Here is an 11,297-nt window from a genome sequence, read left to right on the forward strand (position 1 = left end):
TATTTCTTGCAAAATACCCTTTACATAGGTACTTCCAACTGAGGTAAAAGCTCATTTTCAAAATTCAAGACTTAAAATCTGTATCAAACTTTCACAACATCTATTTTAAACCGTGTGAAATATTTCATGCAGAAATAAGGTGAGTTGTTTCACTGTACTGCAGTTTTCCTTGACCTTCCTTGCAGAGTTATCTTGTGCCCATCCATGGGCAGTAGTAGCATCTGGCTGAGTGGCAGGGAGCCAGTATCACCTGACAGCAGCTCCACTGAAGTATGAAGAGATAGAAAACTCATCCAAATGCATCCCTATCCTAGTCAGTGCTTTGTTTGCTCCAGTTTTGCTTGATTTTTATTGGTGAAAGATTCATTCAAGGTAGGGGGTTGTCGTAGAGGCTTGCCAGTGATTTGAGATGTGCAGTCATGCCAGGCGAGCACCCTCAGGCTGTGTGCCACCAGCCAGCAGGCACTGGTGAGGTGACTGATTTCTCAGGCAGCCAGAAGCTGCTGGGACACCTTTGAGCACCTGTGTGTTAACAGCACCCTTGGGAAGGCGGGCTCCTTTGTGGGAGGAGGGAATCCAGCACACTGCAGGAAAATGCACGTGTGGAGGGTCTCTTCTGCACACCCTTTCCCACTGAGGAGCCCTCAGGGCTTGCACCTGCTGACAAGCTGATACAAGACATTTGACACAGTTTAGGACGTAGAAGTGGTTTGCAGTGTCAGACCATGCTCAGGCCCAGCCTCCCTCAGCCTGCAGGACGCCATTTCAGCTGCGCTTTGACCTACAAGCAGCACACAGCACTTACTGGCTCACCACAGGTTTAAAAAGAACCACAAATGCTTCCAAGCCTTTTTCTGATAAAACTGTAACAAATCACACTGGTTTACCACAAATAAGCAGGCAGGAGCGGTGGTGGCACCGGAGGCAATGCGTGTGGATGGAGAGGCCCTCAGGCCCTCAGAGGTTCAGACATGGAGAGCTTGGGAGGAGGGAAGGATCAACTCATCCAAGCAAAAGGTACAAGAAGCCTTGAGGGAAAGCAAACTCCTTGGTGCCTGTGTGGCTTTTTAGGTTTTTTTTTAGTTTTAAACAACAAATCCATGACATGCTGCTTCCTGCTCATCTTTGCTGTGTTCAAAGTGGTCATGGACTTGCCTGATGCCAGCAAGGTGCACATCCCGCAGTGGTGTTGTCCACTCACATGGCAGCCCAGTGGTTGTTCCTGCCCTGGCAGGAGGGAGATGCCAGTGGAGAGCCCTCTGATGAGGTTCACCGTGGCTCTCTTCACACTGAGCTGTCTAAAAGGGCCTCCTCTCATGGATGTGTATGGTTTTTTGTTCTCACTTGTTGGTTTTCTGATGTTTTATATTTGTTGGTGTCATGCGGAAATTTTTTGATCCTTTTCTCATTTTTTGAATACTACATCAGGAAAGACAAATGCTGCATCTCACAACTCAATAGTTTTGCAACTGTTCCTCTCTGTTTGGCTTGTATTTTGCCTTTGTGAACTGGGAAATGTTTTGATCCTCTCCTCATTTTTTGAATACTGCATCAGGAAAGACAAATGCTTTCTGCATCTCAGGACCCAATAATTTTGCAACTGTTCCTCTCTGTTTGGCTTGTATTTTGCCTTTGTGAACTCCCAACCCTTGCTGGTATTCATTGTCTGGGTGTTTGATGAGAGTTTTCAGGACGATAAGGACAACCATGCTGGTGGCTTAGCCCAGTGTCTTTTCTCTCACTAGTGATTGGAAACAGCCAAGAATGGAGTCCTGCAGGAACACAGCACATCCAGAGACAGCCTTCCCTTGGGGCAGTCATTTTCTGACAACTAATGGTTGGAAACAGCCAAGAATGGAATCCTGCAGGAACACAGCACATCCAGAGACAGCCTTCCCTTGGGGCAGTCATCCAGTTTTGTCTGGGTTGAGTACATCACACAGAGATGAGCTGGATGTTGGGCCAGCAGCTCACCCACAGCGGCGTGCTGATCTGGGCAGCTGCGTGCACAGCAGGGACCACAAACAGAGGTTCATAAGCAGAATTTCCTCCTTCACTTGGAAAGAATAATAATAATAATGGAGACATGGCCAAGAATGAGAAGAATAATAAACACTACAAAATGTGAGCCTGTAGCAGCAGCTGTCGTGGTGGTTCCTGCTGGGTGCTGGACTGCCTCTGTGGGCGCCACTGGAGCTTCCTCCTTTTCCAGGCTGACTGGCCTCCCCTTGCAGGGGAGATGACAAGGGACTTAGCTGGAGGGATACTCTAAAGGGGCAGGAGGTGGGAATGGACTGGAAGGCCTCACAGGCCCTCAGAGGTTCAGACATGGCTGAAAACCCCAGATCCAGCACATCACACAGCCTGTTCAGTGATGAGGGACTCATGGGCCGTAGCTCCCAGCCAGTTTTTCAGCCCCTTTTGGGCACAAACAGTGGCGTTGCTCTGCTCCTGCTGCTCACTGTCCATGATGGCTCCCCCACCTTGCTGTCCTTTCCTAACAGTTCCAGTGGCTGCTGTAGATGGCACATGGGTACAAACCCAGAGTGAAGGGCAGGTGCAGGTCTCTGCAGGTCTCTGCAGACCCACCACAAGGACACTCAGGAAGGAAGGTGTTCAGCCAGCAAGAAGGAAGTAACTTTATTCTTAGGAAAAGTAGGAAAAGTAGGAAAGGTCTCTAGCAACCACCCAGCATAGGTATAAAAGTCCTATGTTAAGACTTTGAGAGGCCAAAGATTCACAACTCACCAGCAACCAGTCACAGGTGCTCAGGGAGAGGAGAGCTGAGTGGAACCTTACAACGTATGAACCTGTAGTTCCAGGTACCAAAAAGAGTGTCAGAGATGGTACAATTTTTTTCACCAAACTTCAACTTATAACTGCAGCTTCTCTTACTCTTCTAATGACATCTCTTAATGAAACTGGGTTTCTTTTTTTACTTTTTCTTTTTTCTTTTAATAAATGTAAGTCTATTGTTCCATTTTATCTGCACCAAAGTACAGACCTGATAATCTTCTGCTTGTTCCCACACTACTAGTCACATCAGGCATACACAATGCCCTTTTGAACTCCAAATTACTGTGTATGATAATTTTTATACTGTTTCCCCTGCAGTAATAAACTTTTCACCCAGTTACAGCAATACTGTTCAGTGTCTGGCCTCCAGTGCTCTTGGAGAAGAGGCCTTCCTCCAGAGGGAACAAAAGGACTATTGTCTGCTTGGCAGAGGGCCAGGTGATTCGGTGTTGCTGGACACGTTCTCTATCCCAGCAGCCAGTGCTGAGCCACTGATTTCTGTCCAGAATGGAAAATATTTGTTCCATTAAGTGTTTGTTGCTGAAGAGGTGCTTCTTCTGCCATCATGGGAGAGGCAAGTTGTGCCACACTGCTGCTGAACCTCCAGGCTGGTGTGACAGAGCTGGGGAGGATTTCACTACTGCAGCTGGCAAGACACGATAGCATCTTCTGCAAAGGTGCTACAGCGTCTGGCCACAGAGATGCAGGACTGCTGCTAGAGGTTGGACCAGGTTTGCAGCCATCACCACCAGCAGGTCAGTGAGGTGTGCTCTGGCCCAGTCTGCACTGTGGTTCTCTGTGTTCACACCCATTCGAGGTGATCTTCTAGGTATGGTCACTAGGTGCCACTGGTGCTCCATGCAAACACAACTGCTGCAATTCCTGAAAAAGGAAATACAGCCATAGCTTAGTGGTTTCAATTTTTATTCATTTTCGATCAGATGTGAAGCAGTTTTTAGTCTGTTTGTCTTTGATTTCACATTGCAACCCCTCTGCTCTATTTGACTCCTCTTAGTAAGCTTGCTAACCTTGCACAGTGACCCCAAAGCACAGAGACATCCTAACAGTGTCTCTTTAGAAACAGTGCCCATAGCAAGACTATAAAATGCTCTAAGGGCTCTTTCTCAGTCAGAGGTATAATAAACTTTCTCTTTGGTGAATAAGCCATCAAACAGAATTCCAGTTGCAGGCAGATGAAGGAAGCTTGTTGGATTCACTGAGTCGAAACTTATTTTATGAGTGCATCAGCAACCAGTTCCTGCTAGTCACAAATCAACTGAGGTATTTTATTATAAATACTGGAGTTAATTTGTTCCAAAGGCTGAAAGAAAATCCCCACCTTTTGGTCAAACTTCTGCAAAAAATAACCCAAATAAAATATAGCTGTACTAATAAACTCCTCTCCGATACTTACCAGCTTGCTGCCCTGCCCTGGAGAGCTTACTGCTCAACCCATGAATGTTTTAAACTTCTGGAGCTTGACAAACCACATTCAGGTATCCAAATGTGGATTTCATGCCTTGCTTGCCTTAGCTGAGAACTGGAATTTGAAGTTCACACGCCAGTCATCAGCAATCAGTACTGACTCCAAGTGGGCCCATGGGAATCTCAGGGGGTTTCACAAGACCAAGTGCAAGGTGCTGCCCCTGGGTTGGGGCAAACCCTGGAATCAGCACAGGCTGGGGATGAACAGATGGAGAGCAGCCCTGCTGAGAAGGGCTCAGGGGTGCTGGGGAGGAGAGGCTGGGCATGACCCAGCCATGGGCACTCCCAGCACAGGGAGCCAAACGTGTCCTGGGCTGCATCCAAAGCAGCGCGGCCAGCAGGGCCAGGGAGGGGATTCTGCCCCTCTGCTCTGCTCTGCTCTGCTCTGCTCTGCTCTGGTGACACCCCACCTGCAGGGCTGCATCCACCTCTGGGTCACCAGGAAAGATGAGGAGCTGTTGGAGCAAGTGCAGGGCAGGGCCCCAAAGATGGATTGGAGCACCCTCCTGTAAAGACAGCCTAAGAGACTTGGGATTGTTCAGCCTGAAGAAGGATGTGAGGAGGCCTTATAGAAGTCTCTTAGTGCCTAAAGGGGCATTATAAGAAAAATGGTGACAAAATTTTTAGCAGAGCCTGTTGTGACAGGACAAGGGGGCTTGTTTTAAACTAGCAGAGGATCGTAAAACACTGGCACAGGTTGCCCAGAAAGGTGTGGATGGCCTGGAAACATTCAGGATTGGGCTGGATGGGGCCCTGAGCAACCTAGTCTATTTGAAGCTGTCCCTGCTCATTGCAGGGGGTTGGACCAAATGGCCTTTAAAAGTTCCTTCCAAACCAAACCACTGTATGATTACATGGCGGCTTCTCAGGTAGATCATGAGGTAGACACAGTCACTGTCAGCATCCAGCAAAATGATATGAGCCTTAGATTTGTAACTCAATTTTTCTGCAGCTTGTTCTGCAAATTGTTGTGACCAGATACATGCAGCAACACACAGGCTTGACACAGCCCCACTGAATGTGCACCAGACAGTTTACTGGCAGGAAAAAGCATCAGCTGAATGCAGGTCCCTTGAAAAACAAGCATCCTACATCCATTTAAGGACTTACGTTCTTAAAGCAGGAGCAAGATGTTATTAAGATGCTTAAAAAGAAATGCAGCCCTTGCCTAGCCCTTGCAAGCCCTTGCACAGCAGCAGTGGCCTTTGGCGCCCTGTGAAATTTCCCTGTTTGGCTTCAGCATTTCCCGTGCACCTAGAATTCTGCCTTTGCTATCACCTCTGTGTCCCTTGGGTAAATCACATGACAGCAATCCAACGAAGCTGAAAAATGGACTCTGATTAAATCTGAGAATGATCTGGTACATCTAGAGTTCCTCCTTTCCTTTTAATAATGAAATTCAACAGAGGGCAGATCTTGATATGTCTGGGCAGAGTCAGAAACAGACTGATTTGGGGCATTAAATCAGGATGTGCCTAAAGAGATTGTGCTCATTTCTAGATCAGAACAAATGTGATTAGTTCAGCAATGTCTGGAGAAGTTCAGCAATTAGTTGCTTTTAATTGCCATTTCAAAAAAGGTGTTACTTTTATCTCAGAATTTGTTTGTTGAAAAGATCAAAAGCATTTTCTAGAGTTGATTTTTTTAAAAAAGCAGAAAAAAACCACAATGGTACCTGACCTGTATATAATATTTCATTTATCCAACTTTCCATTTCACATTTATTTCTTCTTACACAAGATCTGTGATGTGTCTCTGGACTTTTGGGAGAAGAGAACTGAATGGTTTATCTCTGTTTGAGTACATTGCAAGGACCTAAGTGCAGTATCTGGTGATCAACAAGGGCATTTTTGACAAGTGCACTTCTATTATGAGCCAGCCACAAGTTTCTTTTTTTTTTTCATGTCTACTTTTCTCCTCATGAAGCTTTGTAGGGTGGTTTTTGTTGTTGTTGTTGTGTGGTTTTTTTTGTTTGACTTGCTTTGGTTTGTTTTTTATTGTCTTTCCTCTCTGTTACAAGCCCTGTCCATTAGATATCAACACTATGGAGTTTTTCTCCATTGGTTAATTTTTTTTTTTTAACCGTAGCTGCTAGCATCAGACTATACCAACAAAAACACCCCAAACCCCAAACCAGAAGAGGACATTCCAAACCCCAGACCAGAAGAGGACTTTTTTTCTAGCTCTCTTATATTTGAGAAAGTTTTTGCTGAAAGTTTGAACATCAGAAGGAAAAAAGTTCTCCCAAAGCTGTTACTCTTATATTGATTCTGGGTCATTTTGGAGGTGCAATGTGTGATTTCTTAGCATTCTCACATAAAAAAAATTGCTGTCCTTTAAAATTGAGAAAGTAGTTTTTATTCAGGTTGACAGCAGCAAATGAATGACCTGCCTCTTGAAGGCAATCATTCTCAGAGTGAAAGATGAATGAGAAACGGCAGAGGCTTGAAGGAAAGTGAGAGCAATGCTCCACCCTGGAGAGGATTGGGAAGGGCATGGCTTTTCTCTTCCCTTCCTTTCCGGTGCAGTGACTTGTGCTCTGGTTCCCTTTTTTAGAAAACAGCTAAAATATGTATCTGAGACTATATTTTGGCCTTGCTGGAATGGCTCCAGTAAAATACGAGTTTTAGAAGGGAATTACTACACAGCTGACACACTGCTACAGAACTAGCTGCAGGTTAAAATTTCTCACTGTTTTCATATTTCACTGATGCTCAGAGAATCTGGAAGCACTGGGAATTTGCTGCAGACAAAACTGACTGTGAATGATGAGTGAAATACAGTTATTTTTTTCTCTCAGAGGTGTGTTCCACTCTGAGGTATGGAAAGCTTTGATGAACATTCTTTGATGACAATGAAAAGAGCCATGACTTACATGCAGAAAACAAAAAGGAACTCCTGGTTTTATCTTCTCCTTTTCCCACACAATGGACTGACTAATTGGAAAAAGGATTGGTAAGTTGCATCTTGATTGTTCACCAGTTTTGAACTCTATCCAGAGCAAAGAATAAGTCCTGCTCGCTTTTCTGCCAGGCAGAACGTGCCCACATGATTTTCAAGCTCTGCCATTCACATATGCAGATGGTTACAGATGAAATGTATTTTTCATGATGTTTTGCTCACTACTCTCATGCAGAGAAGGGCTGGGGTGGAGAATGCCTCATATGCACTAATCCTGAAGTTATTGCTCTCAGAGTAAGTGTTGTAATATAACTCTGTTGTCTGGGTGGTATTGCCAGGCTCTCTTTTTGGCTCTTGTAATGTTGCCGTTATGCAGATTTTTAGTTTGCTTGCACCATGGGCTCAAGCTATGAAGTTAAGGCAGCTCAGGATGAGAGGAGGGTGTCAGCTTAGGTCCTTACTTGCCTTCAAGTGGTGGTCTCAGCTGAGCAAGGATGGACTCCTCTTCCCTTGGTGTTTGTAAGGTCCTTGGGCCTATCGAAAGAAGCACAGATATGCCAGTAAGGTGTCCCTTGCCCATCCTCCCTGGGCACAGTGTCCCTCTAAATCCAGCTAAGTTTCCAGCCTCAGCTGCAGGTTCTGTGCAGCTCTTCACCTACATCAACTGGTCTGTGGAATGCTTCCATCTACACTGGTGCTGTTTTCTTTGGAGGAAATGAGGAGCTGCTTTTGAGGCTGGTAATGCTGCCCTTGCAGGTAAGCGCCTCCTTTCCCTGCATTTTCTGTATATTCTCACAAGGGAGTATGATTTTGAGGCTGAACTACAGGAAATCTGCCTCCCTGGCTTCAGCCTCACAACATCCTGCAGTGGTTTAGCCCCATCATCTAGACAGCACAGCAGTGCTGGAAGAGGTTGAACAGGACTACAGGGAAAGCAAGAGGTTTTCTGGGGAAGGAGCATCCCATTGGCATCTGCCCAGCCAGGAACTGCCACCATCAATAATAAAGCCCGTGGAGAGTGGGTGGCCAAACCAGCCCCAGCCTGTGGCAGCTACCTTGGGGCCACTCTGATTTACCATGTCAGGCTTTAGTCTGAGACCAGAGAGCTGAACAGCAGAAAGTCCAGAAGTGGAGGCACACAGTTTGTGGTGATTGGGAGTGGGGCTGGGGCTGAGCCTCATCCCCAGTGGGTGCAGCTGTGAGCAGCAGGTGAGCAGCACTGACAGCAATGCCCAGGGAGTGTCCTGGGACACTGACCAACCACCAAAGGGAACAGAGGGCACACAGGAGCAATGCATCAACATGAGGGGTATGAAAGATTGGGCTGAAGAATGAGAAGGGCAGATACCTGAAGTGGTGAGATGTTCCTCTGCATGGGTTGGATCTTTCTGAAATTGTATGGTGATACTCTGGGTATTGCGGCGGTCTCAACTGTGACATATGCTGTGGCATAGAAGTTGGTTCTATGGTTTGCTGTTGTTCAGAGAGAAAAGGAAAGCTAGAACCAAGCTGGTGAGCAAAAATCTCTTTACCTAGAAGTCACAGAACTCTACTCTGTAGGGAAGCTGTGCTGAGGGGAAGGTCTCTGTAGGGCTGCACAGAGCTTTAATACTTGCAAAAAAGAAGGGCAGCTGGCAGTATGATTTAGAGCACTGCCTACTGCTGCATTAATCAGTAACAGAGTATGTGTGCATAAAAGTGTAACCCTGAGGGAAACAAGGCTGATTTGGTCCCACAGAGTGGAGTATAGAGCTGAGATGAAAAGTGTACTTATATTTTGTAAGAAATGGGGTTGAAACATTCTAGGTAGATTTTCCTAGATCTATTTAAAGTAAAATAAAGCAAAAAGAGAGTCTCACAGTGTTGCCAATACTTCATATTCACATTTGAAATGAAGCATTGTGATTTCCAGTTTCTGGTTTTGCAATGTTTATATTATGAGATCTAACTCAAATTGCATGTTCTGTGTCATTGAAAAGGCCCTACTCAATTGGCTTGGAACACCTCAATCCTCTGGCATTTTACTTTTGAGAGAAGAGTGGGAGTGGTTTTTTTCACCCTGAACTAGACTGTTAGGGGAGGGCAATTTGTCCTTCCCTTCTTTTGGCACACAGTGTGTATTTGTCTGAGCACTAAGCTGCCCACGGATCAGGCAGGCTCCTGGCATTTGCTGATTGCATGAAAAGGGCTCAATGCAACAAAAACTTGTGTTGCTTGTCAAATTGCTACTCAGATTCACCTGAAACCTAAGGCAGATATTGGTCTTTCTAGAAAATACTGGTGCTTTTCTAGTGTTTGCTGGTTTTCTGACAAAGAATTGGAATGATCTCCCAGGTTAGGATTCTCTGAGAAGTGTGAAATGAGAATACTATGCACAGGTTAAGTAAATAAGTAAATATTAAGGGGAAAAGAAGGCCTGAAGAGATGGAGGAGTGGCTTGTTTGAGAAGAACAGGGATATACTTCTTATTTTGCATTAGATTTTACCCCTCCTTTCTGCAGTAATCCCTAGGTCAATTTACAGTTTGCTGTGACTGGAGCAGAAACCAATGTCTCCTTTTTCTTTTTTTTTTTTTGGTCACTCACAGGCATCTCGGGTTCAACAGAAAGCTTTCTGACTTTGATCCAACTATTTGCTCAGAAGTTTCTGATGCTATTCAGTATTTCACAATGGCACCAACAGGGAATTTGTCAGCACAGGGTTTCTACTGGATTAACAGGCTGTTAGGAGCACCCCTGGAATGGGAGAGGAGAAAGGCCACTGCAAGGCTTGGCTGAGATGGGAGGAGGTCAGGAAAGATTGCTGCAACATGGCAGTAGAAGAAATGGAAAGGAAAGAAAATAAAACTGAATACTAATAGAAAAAAAGCAAGACCAAAATCAAATTATTCCATTTTTTCCTCACATTTGTTTTGTTTGCCTATTGAGCCCTGTCAGGCATCTTGCCCCAGAGATGGCTAAACCAGTGTCTTGCCTCAGCTACTCCAAAGGTAAACAGCAGCAACACTACCAACAAAATTAACTGCTCATTTTCTTTGTTTGTTTTGTGAAATAATGAATTGGACAGATGGAGAGTCTGCAGACCTCTGTATACCATAATTGCTATCCTTATTGCTATTTCTTTAGGTACAAGTAGTATGGCATGAAGAAGGATAAAAAAGGGGACATTTCATTGTGGCCACCCTGATACTGATTACAAATGACAACCAAATGAATTGCAGTATGGTCTGAAGTTTGCACAGATAGAAGCTAATGATGATTATAATTTAAAAGACACTGGCAGAGTAAAAATAAATAATTTACTTAGTACAACACAGTGAGCCAAAGCCAACAAAAAGTTGAATCCCTTTACTCTCATCTCCACACTCAAATACAACCCTAAAAATTGCTTCTTTTCTTCAAAAACAACAAATTCAAAACAAAAAGAAGATTCCTCTTGGGTTACAAGTTAGTAACCTCTAGTGTCCATAAATGGCACTGTCTTTAAAACACTTCTACAATTTTGTAATAACTGTGGGATTTTGTTCCTTCCAGTATCTGGATAACTACACATTTTGTTGCTTGGGTACTAAACTGAAACTACTAATTTTATGTATATTTATTTACTTTTGAGAAACTCATAGTTTGTTGTTTTGGTTTTTTTGTTTGGTTGGTTTTTGTTTGTTTGTTTTTTGGGGTTTTTTTGGGGTTTTTTTGGTAATATGTGCTGTATTTCGGAGTTCTGCATTCAGTCATGTTTCTGGCATGTTGGTAATAATCTTCCCCTGTTTCACAGTATCTGGATGTTCCCATATCTTATGTGAAAAAGCTTCTCCTGAGCATATCCCTGCACTAATCTGCTGTTCAAACCCCTGCCCTTTGACATCTACATTTTGTGGAATGGCCTAAAAATTGGATGTTTCAGGTTTGTGTATTTTCTAGCTTCAGTTAATTTTTCTCACTTCAGTCAGTTTCTCATCCCCATAGTGCTTTTCCTTGTAGTCTTTCTCCTTTTTCTTTAAAATTCAGTTTAAAGTTTTCTTTGGAAGAAATGAAGATCCTTCCTTGTCATAAAACTGTTGTAGACATAGTAAGCCACAATATTTGAGGACTTAAGGGCAAAATTATCTCTGGTGA

Source organism: Passer montanus, unplaced genomic scaffold, assembly GCF_014805655.1.
Source record: "Passer montanus isolate IOZ18808 unplaced genomic scaffold, ASM1480565v1 scaffold17, whole genome shotgun sequence".
NCBI classification, from domain to species: domain Eukaryota; kingdom Metazoa; phylum Chordata; class Aves; order Passeriformes; family Passeridae; genus Passer; species Passer montanus.